Consider the following 23638-nt stretch of genomic DNA (forward strand, 5'->3'; position numbering starts at 1 on the left):
TGACATTGGAAATTTCATAGAGCGTAATTAATGTTGAATTGAATTTTGAGATTTTAGTCAGAACCTATGGTCAAGTGTTTTTTGGAAAAGTTTTTTTTTTTTTAATTGTATTTTACTTTAAGTTCTGGGATACGTGTGCAGAACACGCAGGTTTGTTACATAGGTATACATTTGCCATGGTGTTTTGCTGCACCTATCAACCCATCATCTAGGTTTTAAGCCCCACATGCATTAGGTATTTGTCCTAAAGTTCTCCCTCCCCTTGCTCCCCACCCCCAGGTGAACGTTTAAAAATAGAGATCAAAATCAAACTTCATCTATAGTACAAAAAATGTTAAAGGAAGCCCTTCAGGCAGAAAACAAATGATGCAAGTGAAAAGCTGGATGTTCACAAAAGAACATGAGAAATGATAACTACATGGGTAAATATAAAAGATTTTTTGTTATTACATCTCTTAAAAATATATAAAGCAAAGATGATACAACTTATATGGAAATAAAATGTATGGCAACTATAACACAAATGTAATGGGGGAAGAATGAAAATATAATTTCGAAGGTCATTGTATTTATGTTGAACCGTATATCTTAAATGTAGGGTGTGATAAGGTCAAGATATATACAATAACACTGAAGCAACCACTGAAAGCACTAGTAATCCAATGAAGGATACAAAAAGAATTTATAAATAATACTCAATCCAAAACACAACAGAAAAAGAAGAAAAATAGATTTAACAAAATATAATATAAATAGAAAATAGCAATATATCAGATTTTAACTCTATATTATCAATAATCACATTAAATTTAAATGGTCTAAACACACTAATTAACAGATATTTTCAGAATGGATTTTAAAAGTCAAGAGCCATCTAAGTAGTTTCTTTAAGATGTCCACTTTAAATATAAAGACACAACTAGATTAAAGGTTAAAAAAAAATAGAAAACATACACCATACTAACATTAATCAAAAGAAATCGGGAGCATCTATATTAATATCAGTCAGGCAATATTTTAAAATGATATGTGGGTCAATTCATCCAGAGAATATAACCATTCTAAATGTGTATACATCTAATAAAATTCATGAAACAAAAACTGAGAGACCTGTAAAGAAAAGTAGGCATATCCATAATTATAGTAGAAGACATCAACACTCCTCTCTCAATAACTCATATAAGTAGTCACAGAAATCAGTAAGAATATAAGAGACTTTAAAAGCATTCTTGACCAACTTTATCTTCTTGATAATTACTGAATGCTACACCCAAGACAAAGTAAAATACATATTTGCTGGAAGTACATTAAGAACAATTACAAAGTAAGACCATATTCTATGCCATAAAACAAAATTCAATAAATATAAAAGCTTTCATAAAAAGTTCAAACATGCACAGACCATATGTCATACCTATTACACTCCTAGATATTTACCCAAGAGAAATAGCAGCATTTCCACACAAAGAACTATCCACAAATGCCGATACCATTTATTTCTTGATAGTCCCAAACTGGAAGGAACCCAAATGTCATCAACAGGTGAATAAATAAATAAATTGCAGTGTATCCATAAAATGGAATACTTTCCACAATAAAAAGCAATGAGTCATTGTCACACACAAAGAAATGGATAGATCTGAAAATAATTACGACAAGGGAATGAAGCCAGATTCCAGGTCTATAAAATTCTAGAAAATTCAAACTAACTTATAGTGACAGAAATCAGATCGGTGTTTGCTCAGGGAAGAAGAAAAGGAGCAGTAAGGAGAGATTATAAAGAGGCCCGAGAAAACTAAACCTTTGAGTGTAGTTAATATTGTCATTTTTCTGATTTTGCTAATAATTATATGAATGTATACATACATCAAAATATTGAACTATACACTTTAAGTATGTGCAGGTTTTTGCATGTCAATTACAGCCTCAATAAACTTATTTTAATACAATAGTCATTGTATTAGTCAGGATTCTATAGAGGGACAAAACTAATGGAATATATATATTTATTTATATTTATTAAGTATTAACTCACATGATCACAATAGGCCATCTGCAAGCTGAGGAGCAAGGAGAGCCAGCCGGAGTTCCAAAACTGAAGAACTTGGAGTCCAACATTTGAGGGCAGAAAGCATGCAGCACGGGAGAAAGAGGTAGGCTGGCAAGCTAGGCCAGGCTCTCTTTCCACATTTTTCCACCTGCTTATATTCTAGCCTCACTGGCAGCTAATTAGACAAATGTGTATTTCACTTTGTGCCCACCCAGACTAAGTGTGAGTCTGCCTTTCCCAGCTCGCTGACTCAAATGTTAATCTCCTTTGGCAATACCCTCACAGACACACCCAGGATCAACACTTTGTATCCTTCAATCCAATCAAGTTGACAGTCACCACAAGCCCACCCCTTGTCAACTTGAGCCCATAAACATCTCTTGAGATCATACATAATCTTCAAATGAAAACAATAAAAAGGTCATAATTATGCCTAACATAATGTAACTATCTTTGCACCACCAGAAGCACACTAATCCCAACCCAAATACTATTACATAAAGTTAACAATACTTAAATGCTGATGTGAAGTCAATAAATTTTACTTGATAAAGGAGATAAAGGTAATAAAGGATAAAGGAGAACGGAAATAAAGTAAGATTATTTTTTAGTACAAGTGTACAGATGCACAACATGTTTTTAACAAAAGAAGGAGGAAATACTCAGGACAATTGCAGTCCTCGTTTCTGCATCTCATTACGTGGTCATCACTGGTATTGATGACTACCTTCTTCTACTACCCATTCTGTATTCCCTTTGTCTTCAGAAAGAACCTCAGCAGGTAACGTTTTTCTTTTTTTTTCCTGGTGGAGTGACCCAAAGCTTCATTCGTGAAGGGTCTGGGTCATTTGTAGTCCTGCCTGGATTGGGTTGTTATAGATTCCCATTGACCTTAATTGCAGGGCATGGTAATAGTAAGAGACACCCTAATGGATATCCTGTATTCCACGCATACTCTTCCTTACCTCCATTGAAGTAGTAGTACAGAGGAGTAGAATGATTACATCTTGATAGTCTGGGTCAATAACCCTACCAGTCAGGAAGCCAATGTGGGTGTTCTGCCAACTGCTAAGTATGTCTATGCTAATTATGCATTCTGGCACTGGGGAAATGACCACAGGATAAATCTGGGGACCCACTGGACCCACTGTAAGTCAGACCTGAGCTAAAACTCCATTAATCACTTGGTCTCCAAATGACCCTACTTTAACTGGAGGACCACAGTGATGTTTTGGATCCCCTGGAGTCAATATCGGCTCAGAGCCAGTGTCCAATAGTCCCTGAAATGTCTGATAATTTCCCTTTCCTCAATGCACAGTTACCCTGGTAAAAGCCCAGTGGTCTCCTTGAGGAAGGATGGGAGAAAGATTTACTGCATAAATTGTCAGTAATACAGTGGGGTCCTTCCTAAGGAGACCAAGCATCCCCTTTATTCAAGGGGTTATCAGTCCGTAAACTGGAAATTGAGGGACAGTGATTTTCTGTTTTTATCATTCAAATTAGTCTTTTGTTCATTTAACATAGAAGTTTTCTGCTTATATTAATTAAGTAGGAATGCAGTAGGCTTCCTATCAATTTCACTTCTAGGAACACTGTGATTAATTAGCCAATGCCACAGCTCTACATGAGTCAGACCATTCTGATGACATTTTGCCTCTGCTGTTCATTATGGTAGCTACGCCTACCTTGCGTTTGATGGTTGAGTGCTGCCACATGGCCCCTGCCACCTCAGGATCCAATTATTCCCATTGTATTTAAACTTTGTAGTTGAGTGACTGCAGTTCCCACTCTTAGATCTGACGTACAGAGAAGAGCAATTACAGGTCTCTTCAAAGATGCAGGTGCCGACTTTGCAAATCAATTTCACAAGGCATTAGTTAAGGGTATATTTTTTGAATCATCCCAGTTAGGATAAGTAGGTCTAAAGTGACTAATCCACTCCACCATTCCAATCTCCCTAAGCCTTTGGATCCCTTCCTCTACATTAAACCAAGGGAGATCAGACATTTCCAGCTTGTTCACAGTGGGCCATCTTTTACCCCTTATTTCAGCTAACCAAGCAAATAAACTATTATTACCTTTCTTTTAACTCCCCAAATTGCAACATTAAATGCAAGATCCCTACTTAGTGGGCCCAAATCAATAAATTCAGCCTGACCTAACTCTATGTTCCTTCCACCATTATCCCACACCCGTAATATCCATTCCCATACCTGTTCTTCAGTTTTTGGTGTATAGAAATTAGAAAACTCAAGTAGTTCTTTTCTAGTGTAGTGTACCTCCTCATGGGTCACACTCTCAACCTCACCTCTAGGGGACCTCTGAGACTTTAGTCTAGTTATAGGTCTAGAAGCAAACAGGGGTGTTGGGGGTGGCTCCTGAGGAGAATCAACAGTATCTTGCTTGGCATATGTCTCAGGGTAGGCCATCACAGTTGCCTCAGGCAGCACAGGGCTTTCTCCTCAGACAAAGGTGGAAAGGCTGATGGCAGCATGGGTTGGAGAGGGGATGCTGCCATTTCTGGGGATGGGGAAACTGTTTCTTCTGGCAAAAAAAATGTTCATTAGACTTTCCAAACTCAGTATTTCCAGCTTCATCAGGGTCCTCCCACATATCACCATTTCAAATTGCAGGGTCCTATTCTTTTCTAATCAATGCCCTCACTTTAACAGTAGACATCTGGTGAGGCTGTGCATGCACCTTTCATTGCAGATCAGCCACTTGCAGGATAAGAGCTGGTTTCTGTTTTTCCATAATTTCAGCTCTTTCTCTACAGGAGATAAGACTGTCACTCAGGGCAATCTTAGCAGATTTGAGGCTCAGTGTCTGCTTCTGAAGCCAGGAGACAGAATCTCTGAGTTCATCATTTTCTTTCATCATTTTGTCCACTAAACTTAGGAGCAAACAACCAGCTTCATTATGTTTCTTGGTTCTCCATATATAGTCAAAGGTATTTTGTAGAATCACTAAACTCCCTACCTCTCATGAATGATGAATCAGGAGTGTCAAATGCATTTATTTTACATAACTCTCTAAACAGCTCAAGCCAAGGACTATCAGTGTTCTCCATAGTATTAGAAGTAGAGTTCTAGAATTTTTCGTTCTAATCATATTAAGCAGCCAACTCCAGAAACCCCAAAACCAGTGAAAGAATTCCATCCTTAATATTCTATTCCTCTAGAACCACTCCTGGTACCAAAATCTGTATGAGTCAGGGTTCTCTAGAGGGATGGAACTAATGAAATATATACACATGCATATATATACACAAATGCATGTGTATATATATGTGTGTGTGTATATACGTATATATATGCATGTGTATATGCATGTGTATATAATGTGTGTGTATATGTATATAAAATACATATGTATATAAAATGGGGAGTTTATTAAGTATTAACTCACATGATCACAAAGTCCCACAATAGGCAGTCTGCAGGCTGAGGAGCAAGGAGAGCCAGTCCAAGTTCCAAAACTGAAGAACTTGGAGCCCAACGTTCCAGGGCAGGAAGCATGCAGCATAGGATGCTAGGCCAGTCTCTCTTTTCACATTTTTCTGCCTGCTTAAATTCTAGCAGTGCTGGCAGCTTATTAGATTGTGCCCACCCAGATTAATAGTGGATCTGCCCTTCCCAGCCCACTGTCTCAAATGTCAATCTCCTTTGGCAACACCCTCACAGACACACTTGGGATCAATACTTTGTATCCTTCAATCCAATCAAATTGATACTCAGTATTAACCATCACAGTCATACATATTACCTTCAGGAAATCATCATTGAGCTATTTGAAATACACACAAAGAAACCTAAAGAGTACAGTGGTTATAAGAAATGGGCAACAAGAACCAGGCTCCCTTACATTTCTAAAGTTCTTTCATTAATCCAGAAGAAACAAACCTACCAGCAGGATTTTATCATAATATCTAAAAAATATTCCCTGGGAGTAATTCAGTCCTATAGCAACATGCTTTCATGGTTTAAACTTCTAGTTACATTTAGTGCAGAGCAGAAGTAATGCATTAAATGTTTCCTCAGTTACCAAAAGGAATGAATACATCGGCCAATGTTTCTAAGCAAGTCCTATGCCAGGAGAAGAAAATTGATTGGCAAAAAAATACTATTTTATTTTTTAAAAAATTTAACTGTCCCCAAATTACAAAAGCATATCAATCCAGTATAGCTTCAGATTTGCATTGCTTACATACAGATTAATAGTGCTTATGTTTATTTTCATAACTTCCTCCACCAAATTATTTGTTTGGGAGATCAATACATATTTTGCATTGCTTATAAGTAATTAAACATGACTTTTTCCCCTTAGATTGCTAATGTACTTTGGATCTTTTATTCTAATAAACTTTTCAACTTTTTCTTCTTTAACTTTCATGGTGCCAAAACTAAATTCTCTAATAGAAAAATAATGATAGAAAATAAACTTACCTTTTAAAAATAAATTTAACAGTTCATCTTTCACATTTCATGTTCTGATTTGAGCTATCAACAAATAATCTTACCCACGATATTTCTAAATCTAAATGTTCTGGAAAAATATTTTGTTTGATTTTCACCATTTCATCATATCATAGAAGTTTAAAGAGTTTATTTTGGCCATATGTACAAGAAGAAACTGTGTTACATAGCTATGGGAATAGACAGGATGGAAGATAGATGGTAGAATGGGAAGGAGACCTTTTGAAGTCACTCAGGTTATTTTCATATGCAACACACTCTTTAACAGAAAATAATGACAAAGTGTGGTAATATGTAATTTATTCGGCGCTTAACATTTTAAAAACACTTCCTTGTACTTTGTTTTATGTGCACAACGTTTGATTTATACTAAGTCATGAGGTATCAAATATCGATGTGGCAAGTGACAGACAAGGCAATAGACTGAGATACAAAACTAGTAGTTGGATAGGTGGGTAGGTACATTAAAGAGATTAGATAGGTAGATAGATAGATAGATAGATAGATAGATAGATAGATAGATAGATAGATAGTTTTTAGAAATAAAGACTTATTTTAGAAATAAGATAGATTGATAATGGTACTAGGGTATACAAAATTGTTTTTTCTATATCATGAGTTACAATTCCTTTTATAAAGTGTACCAGGTCATAAACAGCTGATTTTCTACATTATCTTTTAATACTTTACACTCACAAAAAAAAAAACAGTGATTTTCTTAAAAAATAAACTAGACTACGTTTGGCATTAATCATGTGTCATTAAACAAAGCGATCTGACACAAATACATAGCATAACCTAGTGTTCAAAATTAAACACCAAATTCAAAAAGACTATTTGTGATTGATTCTAGAATATGCTACGGCATTTTTCCATCCATGCAATTGATCATACATATCTAAGAATTTTAAAAAATTCCTTGAGAGATTGACTTGAGAGAAGAAAAAGCAAAATATTTTTTCACTCAGGAACATAGGATATTTTCCAAGTTTTTAAAATAAGAGTATTATATTAATAATTTCTGCATTTCACAGATTTAACATTTGTATTGTTACTTTTCTAGAGGCTTTAGTCATTTTGCTCGGCCCATTACAAATCTTATTTGAGAGCTTGAAACATACATTAATTTGATTAACCAAAGGTCTTGATACATCATTTTTCTATGACGCCCCACTGACCTTTAGAAAAGTTGTGTTATTTTCTTTATGATGTCTTATCTGATCTCAAAAAGAACGTGAACAAAAGACAATAAGCCTTTGCACTCTGAATCTCAAGGTGACATTTAAGACTGACATCCAGCTAGCAAAGGTACATCTCAAAATTTATTCTTGTCCCATGGGGATAAGCAAATCATTAATATAAGAAGGTATCAGGCCATTAAGTGCTTTAAACGTCAACAATAAAACTTTAAAATCAATGCGAACCTTGACAGGAAGCCAATATGAAAACTGGAGGACAAAAGCGATGTACTTTGAACAGGTAAGTAGCCTCACACTGTGAATGAGCTGAACCTTGGAGATTGATTTATCAAAAAATCAAAACATCTGGATGTTGAACCAGTCCAGTCTCTGTGATTATCACATTGCAGTAGTTTCAGTACTACTTGCATGTCTTTACTCAAAAGATGTGCTGTAGAAGATAATGGTTAGCAAGAGCAGTATTTTACATTGAAACCAATAACTAGGTTTAAATTAATAAGAATACCAACTTTTGTACAATACTGTAGAGTTCACAACATGCTTTTTCAAATAGCATTCCACAAGATCTAGGAACAAGGATGTTCACAGTTGAAAGAATATATTTATGTGCTTACTTTTGTGCTACTAATATTCCAATAATAAACTTTAAATTGTTGAATAAAATAATAAAAAGTGAGAGTTATTTGGTTCTAAATCTTACTTCTAATTGGCAAGGTTTGCAATACATGGGAAACAGTTCTAATTCTTTTTCAATATACTGTCCGTTTGATGACTTTCATAAAGATAATGATAATAATAATAGCTAATAGTAACTGAGCACTTATGAGCCATGCATGGTCTTATATAATCTATTACTGCTATTCACATTTTATGGATGATGAAACTGAAGCACAGACAGACAACACAAAGTGACTAAGATCCTGCAACTTTTAAATGTCAGAATTAGGAAGGACATTGACCCCAGAAACTGCTAAGTAACATAAGTCTTATATATTTGGTCATATATGTATATAGTGTATATGCTATTTTAATACATGTGCTATTTTAATCATCCATATCTTTGTGTGTGTAAGCGTATTTGTAATTTGAAATATTGTGGTACTGCTGTCACATTACAACAGCAAAAATGTAAAGTGAGAGGTAAATGTAGTCTTCAAATAATTATCACCCTTTCTTTAGTGAATAAAATCTTTGTATGCCAGTGTTTATTGGCAAGTGACTATTTCAAACCTCAGTCATTGGAAAAATTGTTTTGTACGCTCTTTTTTTTTCCTTCCTCCCTTAAAGGAACCCTACAGAGGGTGACTTTGCTTTGATTACACAGGATTGGATAATTATATGACAAACAAGACTCCCCAAGGTGTACTCACATAAGTCTTTATTAAAAGAAAATGGTATGGTATAACAGGAGAAGGACAGTACAGGTAATCAGTGACGGTTCCCAGCCCCTAGAATCCCATCTCAGGCACATAGAATGTGCTTTGTTTTCAGGTTATGAACCACAAAGATTCACATAAACTGTCTTGATCTGAAGGGAACCTGGGCAAAACTTTACAGCAGGGTCTTTTATATCCCACTACTCACCTAAGTAAAGCCAGTTGTGTAACCAGTTAAGTAGGGAGTAAAACATTAATCTGAACATCTCTAAACAATATAAAAAAGCATGCTCCAAGCTGCACCAAGCCAAGGGTCAGTTTCAGTTGTTCAGGCACGGTGTTCATTATCGAGTGAAGCAATTTATTGAGCAGATACTCAGTAAGTATTAGTGGACTCTTTGGACATTCACCTAAAACTTGATACTTCTCTCTTTGTTGACCAGAGAAAAAATATACCAGCCTCCTCTGGAAGCAGCGAGGGAAAATTTAAGAAGTTGATATTTACTGTGTATCTTTAAAAAATTCAAAACATCCACCCACAATTTTTAAAAAATATGAATGACAAAGTTATAGTCATCAAATAAAGACGAAAAAAAGGTGAGAACATGGGAGTGAACATTCTTCTCTGGGTCTGGGAGATGCAACGGTAGTGTTCCCATTCTTCACGTCTTTAGCAGATAAAAACAAAAAAACTGGAAGATGAGAATATTAGTGGTAAGCAATAAGGAATGAGACAACTCATTTGAGCAGCTAGAAACACAATACCCACCTGTGGCTCAGAAACAGTAATGTATAATTAATGTGCTTCCAATTTGATTGGTGCCAACCTGAATCATGAACGGCAGCTCAGGATACTTGTTCCTGGATCAGAAGAGAGGTTTCAAGTCAGAATGTTGCTATGTTCACTATTGTTCCTGCATTGTGAGTAATAAATCACCTTATTATCACCACAACCCCTACATCATAATGGTGACTATATGTTGAATACTGACTTCTAACTTATATATTTGTTGTTGCTCTGGTAACATTATTATGCATCTAATAAATATTGTAACATAATACATATTTTTTTTACTTTTAAATAAATAAGAAACAAAATCCAAAGACATCAAGTTTTTCTCTTGTCTTCAGGGTTGGGAGGCTACATAAGCGTTCAAGTCTATTGGTCAAGTAGGTGAGGGTAGATGCAGGCGGTGGAAATAAGTAGGTGGTAGGTGCGGAGAAACTAAGATGAAGCCGTATAATTTTTTTTTTTTTTTTTTTTTTTTTGAGACGGAGTCTTGCTCATCACCCTGGCTAGAGTTCAGTGGCACAATTATGACTCACTGAAGCCTTATTCTCCTGGGCTCAAGTGATCCTCCCACCTTAGCCTCCCCAGTAGCCAGAACTACAGGTGTGCACCACCACTCCTGGCTATTTTCTTTTTTTCAGTAGAGATGAGGTCTCACTACGTTGCCCAGGCTTGAACTCCTGAATGCAAGTGATCCTCCCACCTCAGCCTTCCAAAGTACTGGGATTACAGGTATGTATGAACCACCGTGACCAGCCATTTGATTCTTCAAAAAGAGTGAACTGTGGAGTCAGATTCTCATCACTTATAAAATTTTTTACCTTTTTTGTCATGTCTTCCAATGACCTTCTTATATCTTAAAGTAAGCTGAAAATGTTAATACCAAAACTCATACTGACCAAGACAGGTATGACAGAATCAGTAAATTGTCTTTACTGCTATAAAATTTTCGTATGCCCGTTTATATCAAAAGTGAATGTGAAACAGCAGGACATCAAATTACTTTGACATTTCTGTAGCCACACATGTGTAGTTTATGAAAAAAACATGAATTCTGATAATGCTGTCGGGAATGTGGAGAAATGAGACTTCTAAAATAGTGCTTAGAATCAGTGAGCTAAATAGTTAACTATCATCTATTCATGCTGATATCTTATTAGTAAGCAATTTTCTATTTTTTTCCCTAGAGGAAACTGACTTTTGTTCATTGTTCCAGCTATTAGAGTGCATGTCTTTCAATTCAAATGCAAATTGTATGAAAAGTCTTATACATGCTTCTTAATCTAAATTTGACAAAGTTTGGTAATAGAGAAATGGACTACCAAATATTTATCTTTCAGCAACGATTATCAATATTACTAAATTGTGTAACAAATGCATTTAACATTTTATTGGCTCACTGGTAAATTTTTGACCTTTGATAGGATAATAACAGCCCTATAGAAAGACATTGCTGTTTCTCAGCAGGAGAAGCTAATCATTTCCTGAAAACGGAAAATATGAACATAGTAGGTATTCGTGTTCATTACAGGAAACCCTGGTTCTATGTGACCTCCAAGCTAATTTCAGCAGAAATTCATCAAAAGGGTTAAAGACCATTCCCTTATTTAGGAAATGCTCTCTTTGCTGAATTGAAATTTAATAGTATGACATAAATAATATCCTAGGCAAAGAGGAAAGTTGTGTAAAGTATATCCTAGTATATCCTAATGAGAATGAGATATCTGGCATAGCTGGACTGTAGGTGTTTCAAGTTATTGATTATTTATATTTGCTTCTCACTTAGGGTGTAAGACTCATAACTTACTTGTACTCAATTCCGTTAGAACCAGGTTGAGCACCACACTCCTTTCTGGTAGAAAAGCCAGTGTCAAATGCTGGGTCCCCTTGATCACACAAGTAATTAAGAAGTTGATATCATGGGAAATGGATGTCCAGCAGGCCACCTTTTTCTTTCTTTCTTTTTTTTTTTTTCCTGAGACGGAGTCTCCCTCTGTTGCCTATGCTGGAGCGCAGTGGCACGATCTTGGCTCACTGCAAGCTCCGCCTCGCATTCTCCTGCCTCCGCCTCCTGAGTTGCTGGGACTACGGGCGCCAGCCACCAAGCCCGGCTAATTTGTGTTTTGTTTTCTTGTGTAGTTTTAGCAGAGATGGGGTTTCACGGTGTTAGTCAGGATGGTCTCGATCCCCTGACCTCGTGATCCACCCGCCTCGGCCTCCCAAAATGCTGGGATTAAAAGCCTGAGCCACTGCGCCCAGCCACAGGCCACCAATTCTAAGCATCGAGGAGTGCTCAAGTTTGGCAGCCGTGCCTGCTGCTATGGTCGTCTTTGCTTCTTGCTGTCATATAGCCCTGCTATAAAAAAACTGGTTCTCGCCTATCTCTCCAATGATGCTGTTTGCACTGCACTCAAGTCTTACTTTTCTTAGCTTATGCTAAGGGATTCTTCTCTTAGAAGAAGGTTACTTCAAAAAGGGAAGCCCTCCCCTTTTGCGCTTCATTCACCCCAGGCTGACATCTACCCTAACCTGAAACGCTCCATGCTTTACAGGCTTCACAACCGGCAATCTCTTTCCTCTAAAGTCTTACTGCCTGGGAGATTCTCTGCCCGTATAAATTTAGGCCTAATAACATCTTCAACCACCATTCCTCCTTCCCAGAGATATCACCAAGGAATCTGCTTTCTTTTCAACCTCTGAAACACAGAGTTCTTTCTGCCTCCTTTCCTTTGGCAATACACTATCCATAGAGAAAGCTAACATTTCTTGATAGTAAGGGAGATCCACAACTTAAAAGCAGGGAAAGTTCGATTTACCTTGGAAGTGAGCAAGAAGTGGTCCTTTTGTTTCTTCATATGCTGCCACTGTCCTCAAATGCCAGAAAATAATTAATACATAATACTCAATACTATCATACTCTGATGAAAGTATTATAGATAGTGGTAACGCAAGTTAAGGGCCTTGAAACTGGAATAAAGTTATCAAATTTTGTGACAATAAGATTAGTATAGCTGGGGCAAAGTAAACAAGAGGGAAGTTAGAAGACAGTTGTGGAGAAAAATGCATGAACTAGATTTACTTAACCCAGGAGCTACAGGGAAGGGGATTGAAATTCAATTGAGTGTTTTGAGCTGAGGCATAATGTTATCTCGTGTGTTGTTTTCAAGATAAGTACTTGAGATTTTTATTTTGAAATGTTTCAGACATAAAAGTTATGTACAAAGAATTACACAATATTTGTCTTATATTGTTCAAGGAATAAAAGAGCAATATAGCAATATAGTTGATGCATCCTGTACTTTTCTTGATCATTATGATCATCATCTTTCTATTCCATTATCCTCAAACACTGGTAACTATTATTCTAAATTTGGTGGAGGTAATTTCCATTACTTTTTACTTTCAGAGCATATTAAATGTTTATGTATATGGCATTATACTGTACATATTACTTTGCATTTTGTCATATAACAATCATCCATGTTGATATGAGTAGCTTTGGGTCATTGGTTTTTGCTGCTGTGTATCATTCCAAAGGGTACAGTTGGGTGTACACCATGTATGTAGACTCCCTGTGATATTATTTATAAAACCCTGGCGAGATGTTACATTTAATGTCACAGTGGATGTACACTCTGTGATATTATTTGTAATTTCTTAGGGGGATGGTACTCCTAATGTCACAGGGGGTGTTACACTATGTGTATACATTCTGTGATATTATTCATAATATCCTAGGGGAATGTTATTCCTAATGTCACAGTTGGTGTACACCGTGTGTGTTCACCCTGTGGTATTACATGTAAAATCCTAAGGGGATATTACTCCTAAATTCACAGTAAGTGTACACCTTGAGTGTACACCCTGTGACGTTATTTATATAATTATAGGGGGATGTTGCTTCTAATGTCACAGCGGATGTACACCATATATGTACACCCTATGATAATATTCATATTATTTTAGGGGGATTTTGCTCATAATATCACAGTGGTTGTACAGCCTGTGTGTACAACCTGGGATATTATTCATAATGTACTAGAAAGATATTACTTCTAATATCACAATGGGTGTACAGTCTGTGATATTATTCATAAAATCCTAGGGAGATATTACTCCTAATATCACAGTGGGTGTACAACCTATGATATTAGCAGCAATATCCTAAGGAAATAGTATGCCTAATATCACAGGGTGTGTACACCCTGTGATGTTACTCATAATATCCTAAAGGAATGTTACTCCTAATGTCATGGTGGGGAAATATACCCTGTGATATTTATCATAATTTCCTAGGGGGATGTTACTTTTGATTTCACAGAGGGTGCATACCTGCTGGTATTATTTGTATTTTAGGGAAATGTTACTCTTAATGTTACAGGGAGTGTACACCCTGTGATATTACTCGTAATGTCCTAGAAGGATGTTACTCCTAGTGTCATAGGTGGTGTAGATTCTGTGATATTATTTTTAACATCCTGGGTGGATGTTACTTCTAATGTCAAAGAGGATGTACACCCTGTGATATTACTGGCAATACCCTCCAGGGATGTTACTCCTAACATCACAATGGATGAGTACACCATGTACACACCATGCGTGTACACCCCCTGTGATATTATTCATAATATCCTAGGTAGGTATTACTTCTACTATTACTTTCATAATATTTTAAGGATATATTGTTCATAATATCCAAGGGAGATATTACTCCTGATATCACAGTAAGTGTATACCCTGTGATATTATTATTTGTAATATTCTAGGAAAGATATTATTCTTAATATCACAGTGGGTGCACACCCTGTGATATTATTCATAATATACTAGAGGGATGTTAATATGATAGTTGGTGTACACACTGTGATATTATTCATAATATACTAGGGGGATGGTACTCTTAATGCCACAATGGATGTACATCCTGTAATATTTTTGATAATATCCTAAGGAGGATGTGACTTCTAATGTCACAGGGGTTGTACACCCTGTGATATTATTCATAATATTCTAGAAGGATGTTATCTTTGACGTCACAGGGTATGTATGTCTTGTGCTATTTTTCATAACATCCTAGAACGATGTTGCTCTTAATGTGTACACACTGTGGTATTATTTGTAATATCCTAGGGAGATGTTACTCTTAATATCACTGTATGTGTGCACCCTGTGAAATTATTCATAATATCCTAGAAGGATGTTACTACTAATGTCACAGTGGGTGTACACCCTATGATATTATTCATAATATCATAGGAAGATATGACTCCCAATAGCACAGTGGGTGTGCTCTGTGTAATATTATTCATAATATTCTAGAAAAATATAACTTCTAATATCACAATAGGTGTACACCCTGTGGTTTTATTCCTAATATCCTAGGGAGAAATTACTCCTAAAACCACAGTGAGTGTACACCCCGCATGTGATATTGTTCCTAAAGTCCATGGGGGAAAAATGACATTACTCCCAATATCGCAGGGGGTGTACAACTCTTCTGCTTTATTTTTCCTTATATTGGGAAAGAGGATGATATTACTCCCAATGTTACAGAGGATGTACACTGACCTTGTGATATTGTTACTAATATCCAGGGGGGAAGAGAATGATATTACTTGCTACATCACAGGGAGCATACACCAACCCTGTGACATTGTTCCTAATATCCTTGAAGGAAGAGAGTGATATTACTCCCAATATCGCGTGGGGGTGTATGCACCCCATGTGATATTATTTCTAATATCCATAAAAGGAGAGGATAATATTAGTCCAAATATCACAGGAAGTGCACATCACTCTTGTGATATAGTTTCTAATCTCCGGGGTGGGGGAAGAGGATGATTTTACTCTCAATATTGCAAGGTGTGTACACCCCTCCCCGTGATGTTGTTCTTAATATCCAGGGGGCGAGAGGATGACATTACTCCCAATATCGTAGGGGCAGTACAGCCCCCTGTGATACTGTTGCTAATATGAAGAGGGAGAGAGGATAATATTATTCCCATACCTTCACCTGTGATATTGTTCCTAATATCCAAGGGCAGGAGAGAATAATATTACTCTCAATATCACAGAGGGTGTACAACCCTCCCACCATGATGTTTCTAATTTGTTTCTAATATTCAGGGGGGAGAAGATAATATTACTCCAAATATCTCAGGGATGTACAAGGCCTGCATAATATTGTTTCTAACATCCAGAAGGAGGTATAGTATGCAACATTGAAGGGAGTGTACACCCACTCTGTAATATTGTTTTTAATATGCAGGAGTGGAAAGGATGATATTACTCCCAATATCGCAAGGAGTGAACAGCCCCCCCGCCACCACGATATTTTTCCTAATATCCAAAAGATAGGGAAAGGATAACATTGATCCCCATATCACAAGGGGTATACACTTTCGCTGTGATATTGTTCCTAATAACCGAAGGGGGATATAGAGTCATATTACTCTCAATATCGTGAGGATATACACCTTCCCTTGTAATATTGTTAATAATATCCAGGTGGTGTAAAGGCTGATATTACTCCCACATTAACAGGGTGTGTACACCGCCCCCCCCCCCCCCCCCCGGTGATATTGTTTCTAATATCCAGGTAGGTGGAAAATGATATTACTCCAAATATCTCAGAGTGTGTATACACCCCCTGTGATGTAGTTCCTAATATAGAGGGGAAAAGAGGAATATATTAATGCCAATATCGCAGGGGGTGTAAACCCGGCCTGTGATATTGTTTCTTATATCCTGGTGGTGAGAGGATGATATTGCTCCTAATATCTGGGGGTGAGGAGAGAATAAAATTACTCCCAATATTCCAGGGGTTGTACATCTCCCCTGGGATATTGTTCCTAATATCCAAAAAGGAGAGGATGATATTACTCCCAACTTCACAGGGAGTGTATACCCCCTCTGTGTTATTGTTTCTAGTATCAGGTGTAGGGGGAAGATGATATTACTCTCAATGTCACAAAGGGTGTACACCACCCCTTGTGATATTGTTCCAAATATCCAGTGTGGGAGAGAATAATATTATTCCTAGAATCTCTGTGGGTGTACACACCCTCTGTGATATTTTCCCTAATGTCCAGTGGGGGAGAGGATGGTATTACTCCCAATATCGCATATCGCAAAGGGTTTACATCCCCATGTGATTTTTTTAATATTCAGGGACAAAAAGGATGCTATTTCTTTCAATATTGAAGGGGGTGTGATTACTGAAGGGGGTGATATTACTCCTAATATCGCAGGAGGTGTTCACTTTCCCTATGATATTGTTCCTAATATCCACAGGAGAAGGGAAGATATTACTCTCATTATCGCCGTGGGTGTGCACCACCCCTGTGATATTGTTTCTAATATTTTGAGGTGAAAAACATATTACTCCCAATATCCTAGGGGCTGTATACCCCTTCCTGTGATATTTTTTCTAATATCCAGTGGGGGCGAGGATGATATTTCTCCCAATATTGCAAGGGATGTACAGCCTTTCTGTGATATTTTTTGTGTTATCCTGGGTGATAGAGGATAATATTACTACCAATATCACAGGAGATGTACACACCCACTATGATATTGTTCCTAATAGCCAGGCAGGGAGAGATAGATATTACTCTCAATATTGCAGGGGATGTACACCCCTTCTGTGATATTGTTTCTAATATCCAGGAGGAAGGGGTGATATTACTTCCAATATCACAGGGTGTTTACACCCCCACTGTGATGTTGTTCCTAATATCAAAGTTGGACAGGATTATATTACTTCCAATATCGCAGCAGGTGTACATCTTCTGTGTAATATTGTTTCTAAACCCAGGGCGTCAGAAGATGAAATTACTCCCAATATCTTACAGGGTGTACACCGCCCATGTTATATCATTCGTAATACACATGAAACGTACACATCCACTGTGGTATTGTTCCTAATATCCAGTGAGGGGAGACGATGATATTACTTCCATTATCATGGGGCGGTGAACACCCCACATGATATTGATTCTTATATCCAGAAGGGGAAAGAATGATATTACTTTCAATATCGCATGGGATGTATATCCCCCACCCCGTCATATTGATTGTAATATCCAAAAGGGGGAAGGATGATATTACTTTCTATATTGCATGGGATGTACACCCGCCCTGTAATATTGTTCCTAATATCCAGGGGGAAAGAGCATGATATTACTCCCAATATCGCAGGGGCTGCACACTTCCCTGTGATATTTTTCCTTATATCCAAAAAGGGAAAGGCTGATATTCCTCCCAATATGGCAGGGGGTGTACACCCACCGTGTGGTATTGTTCCTAATATCCAGGGGGGAGAAGAAAATATTACTCCCAGTATCACAAGGGTTGTACACCACCCCCACACACAGTGATGTTGTTCCTAATATCTGAAAAGGGAGAAGCTGATAATACTCCCAATATCGAGGGGTGTGTACACATCCTATGTGATATTGTTCATAATACACAGGGAAAAAGAGGATAATATTGCAGGTGGTGTACATACTCCCCGTGATATTGTTCTTAATATCCAGATGGGGAGAAGAATATATTACTTCCAATATCTCATGGAGTGTACACTTTCTCTTTAACAGCGTTACTAGTATTCAGAAGGAGATAAAATGATATTACTCCCAATATTACAGAGGGTGTACACTCTCCTTGTGATATTGTTACTAACATCCAGGAGGGAAATGGATGATATCCTCTCAATATCGCAGGACGTGTACACCCATCCTGTGATATTGTTTTTAATATCCAGGTGAAGAGAGGATGGTATTATCCGTAATATCACAATAGATGCACACCCCACCTGTGACGTTGTTCCTAATATCCAGGGAAAGAGAGGATGACATTAGTTTCAATACTACGGTAGGTGTACACCCTAACTCTGATATTGTTTTTACTATTCAGGGAGGGAAAGATAATATTACTCCCAATATTGCAGAGTGTGTACAACCCCTGCCCCGTGATATTGTTCCTAACGTCAAGGTGGAGAGAAGATCATAATACTCCCAATATCTCAGGGCGTGTACACCCCCCTGTGATATAGTTTTTAATATCCAGAAGAGGGGAGGTTGATATTATTCCCAATATCACAGTGGTTGTATACTCACCATGTGATAATATATTCCTAATAACCAGGGGGGAGAGGATGACGTTACTCTCAATATCACGGGAATGTACACTTCCCTTGTGATATTGTTTCTAGTATCCGGGGGGAAGAAGATGATATTACTCCCAATATCGCAGGGGGTATATACCCCCTATGATATTTTTTCTGTTGTCCAGAAAGGGAGAGAATGATATCACTTCTAATATCACATGGGGTGTACACCGTCTCTGTGATATAGTTTGTAATGTTTCGGAAGTGAGGATGATATTACTCTTAATATCGCAGAAGGTGTTCACTCTCAATGTGATATTGTTCCTAATATTCAGGGGGTTAGAAAATGATAATACTCGCAGTATCACAGGGGGTATACACACTTCCGGTGATATTGTTCCTAATATACAGGCGTGTAGAGGATAATATTATTCCCAATATCGCAGGGGGTGTACAGCCCAACAGTGACTTTTTTTTTTCTAAGATGCAGAAGAGGATAAAATGATATTACTCCTAATATCATGGGGGAATGTATACCCCCCGGTGACATTGTTCCTGAAATAAAGGGACGGGAGAGGATGATATTAGTCCCAATATTGCAGGGGTTTTACCTGCAATCTATCACCCTCTGTGATATTGTTTCAAATATTCAGTGAAGAGATTTTTATATTACTTTTAATATTCCAGAAGGTGCACACCTCCCCTGGGATACTGTTTTTAATATCCAAGAAGGAAGAGGATACTATTCCAAGTATCACAGGAAGTGTACACATCTCTCGTGATATTGTTCCTTATATCCAGGTGTGAGGATGATATTACTAACAATATAAAAAGGGGTGTAAACCAATCCTATGATATTGTTCCTAATGTTTAGGCGGGGAGAGGACAATATTCCTTCCATTGTTACAGAGGATGTACACCAACATTGTGATATTGTTCCTAATATCCGGGGGAGAGATTATTGTTAACCTCAGTAGCGCTGTGAATAATCACTCACGATGTAATATTGTTCCTATTTTGTAGGGAGGGAGAGGAGGATATTATTCCCAATATCGCAGGGGGTGTATACACTCTTGAGATATTGTATATAATATCCAGAAAGAAAGATAATAATACTCCAAATAGAGGAAATACCATGTGTGTACACACCCCTGTGATATAGGTAGTAATATCCGGGGGGGAGGGGAGACGGTGATATTACTCCCCCTATGGTGGGGGTTGAGTGTACACTCCCCTGTTACAGGGTTCGTAATATTCATGGGGTGAGAGAGTGATATTATTCCCCATATTGCAGAAGGTGTACATTTTCCTGTGATATGGTTGGTAATATCCAGGCATGGAGAGCACAATATTACTCCCCATATCGCAGGGGATGTACACCCCCCTGTGATATGTTTCATAATATCCAGGGAGGGAGACAGTGATATTACTCCCTATACCATGGTGGGGGTACACCCCGCTATGATATGACTCATAATATCCAGGGAGGGAGAGGGTGATCTTACTCCCTATACCATGTGAGGGGAACACCCCCCTGTGATATGGTTCGTAATATCCGGGAAGGGGAGGTTGATGTTACTCCCCATATCACAGAAGATGTACACTCCCCTTTGATATGGTTTGTAATATCCGGGAGGAGGGTGATATTAATCACCATTTCGTGGGGGTGTACATCCCCCCCCCGTGATATAATTCATAATATCTGGGGGGAGAGGGTAATATTACTCCTCATATTGCGGGGGGTGTACACTGTGATATGGACCCTGTAATGTCACAGAGTGTGTACACACTGTGATATTGTTCATAATATCCTAGGGGTATGTTACTTGTAATGTCACAGGTGCTGTACCTCTGTGATACTATTCCTAATATCATAGGGGGATGTAACTACTAATGTCACAGGAAGTGTACACCCTGTGATATTACTTCTAATATCTTAGAGGGGTGTTACTCCTAATGTCACAGAATGTGTACACATTATAATATTATTCATAATATTTTAAAGAAATTTTACTACTAAAGTCACAGAGGGTTTACACCCTGTGATATCATTCCTATTATTCTAGAGGGATGTTACTGCTGAAGTCACAGGTGGTCACACACCATGATATTATTTGTAATATTCTGGGAAAATGTTACTTCTAATGTCACAGGGGGTGTACATACACTATTATTTGTAAAATCTTAGGGGGATGCTATTCCTAATTTCACAGGGGATGTCCACCATCTGTGCACACCCCAAGTAATATTATTCATAATATCCAAAAGTGATGTTACTTCTAATGTCACAGGGGTTGTACCTCATGTGTGTAAACCACCAGTGACGTTATTCATAACATCCTAGGGAAATGTTACTGTTAATGCCACAGTGAGTCAAATGATACACGTACAATCAGTAATATTATTTGTAATATTTTAGGCGGATGTTACACCTAATGTCACAGTGGGTGTACACATTGTGTGTACACCCTGTGATATTATTTGTACATCCTAGGAGAATTCTACTCCTAATGTCACAGTGGATATACATCACGTGTGTACATTCTGTATTATTATTCATAATATCCTATGGGGATATTACTGCTAATATCGCAGGTGCTGTACACCATGTGTGTACACTGTGGTATTATTCATAATATCCCAGTGAGAGATAACACCTAATATCACAGTGAATGTAGACCCTGTGATATTATTCCTAATATCCTATGAAAATATTACTTTTAATAGCACAGGGAGTGTACACCCTGAGATATTATTCATAATACCTTTGGAGAAATTACTCCTAATATCACAGTGGTTGTACATTTGGTGATATTATTCATAATACCATACAAAAATATTACTCTTAATATCACAGGGTGTGTATATTCCCTGTGACATTAGTAGTTACTTCCCCTATGTAACTATATTACTCTCTGTGATATTATTCATAATACGTTAGGGAGATATTTGTCCTAATACCACAATGGGTTTACACTTTGTGATATTATTTGTAATATCCTGGGGAGATGTTACTCCTAATATCACATTGGGTGTACACGTTGTGTATATACCCTGAAATATTATTCATAATCTCTTGAACAGAGTTTACTAATAATATCACAGTGAGTGTCAATGCTGGAATATTATTCATAATATCCTGTGGAGAAATTAGTCTTAATATTACAGTGAGTGTACCCTTTTGTATATCATTTGTAATATCGTGCAGAGATATTGCTACTGATATCATGGTGAATGTAGACCCTGTGAAATTATTCATAGTATCTTAGGAGATATTGGGAATAATATCACAGTGGGTGTACACTCTGGGATATTATCTGTAATATCATGGAGATATATTATTCCCAATATCAAAGTGGGTGTACCCCCAAATACATTATTCATAATATCCTGTGGAGATATTACTCATAATATCAAAGTGGATGTACACCCTGGGATATTGTTCATAACATTCTGAAGAGATATTACTTTTTATGTCACAGGGGGTGTACCACATGTATACATCCTGGGATATTATTTGTAATATGCTGCAGTGATATTATTCTCCTAATATCACTGTGGGTGTACCCCCAAATGAATTATTTGTAATATTCTGTGGAGATATTACTCTTATTACCACAGTGGGTGTACACCCTAGTATATTATTTGTAATATTCTGGGAAGATATTACTCCTAAAATCACAATGGGTGTAGGTCATGTGGTTACACCCTGGGATATTATTCATAATATCCTGGAGAGATATTGGTCTCCTAATATCCCAGCAAGTTTGCACCATGCGTGTATACCCTGGGATATTTTTCGTAATATTCGGGGGAGATATTTTTCTCCTAATATTACATTGTGTGCAAGACATGTGCATACACCCTGGGTATTATTCATAATACCCTGGGGAGATATTACTTTCCTAATACCACAGTGGGTGTACAACATTTCTGTACAACCTGGGATATTGTTCATAACATGCTGTAAAGATATTACTCTCCTAATATCACAGAGGGCGTACACCTTGCATTTACACCCAGGGATATCATTAGTCATATCTGGGGGAGATATTATTCTCCTTATATGACACTGGGCATACACCATGTGCATACACTCTGGATATTATTTGTAATATCCTGTGGAGATATTACTCTTTACATCACAGTGAGTATACACCATGTGTGTACACCCTGGATATTATTCATAATATCCTGGAGTGATATTACTTCTGATATTACATTGGGTGTACACCATATGGGTACATACTGGGATATTATTCATAATAACTTAGGAACATATTAGTCTCCTAATATCACAGTAAATGTGCACGGTGTGTACACCCTGGGATATTCTTCAAAATATCTGAGGGAGATATTCTCCTAATATTACATTGGGTGTACACCATATGCATACACCCTCGATATTATTCATAATATCCTGGGGAGATATTACTTTCCTACTACCACAGTGGGTGTACAACATTTGTATACAACCTGAGATATTATTCGTAATGTGCTTCAGAGATATTACTCTCCTAATATCACATAGGGTATACACCATGTGTGTACCTCTTGGGATATTCTTAGTAATATTTTGGGGAGATACTATTCTACTAATATCACAGTGCATGTACACCCTGTTTGTACATCCTAGGAT

This window comes from Macaca fascicularis, chromosome 11 (assembly GCF_037993035.2).
Source record: "Macaca fascicularis isolate 582-1 chromosome 11, T2T-MFA8v1.1".
Taxonomy (NCBI): Eukaryota; Metazoa; Chordata; class Mammalia; order Primates; family Cercopithecidae; genus Macaca; species Macaca fascicularis.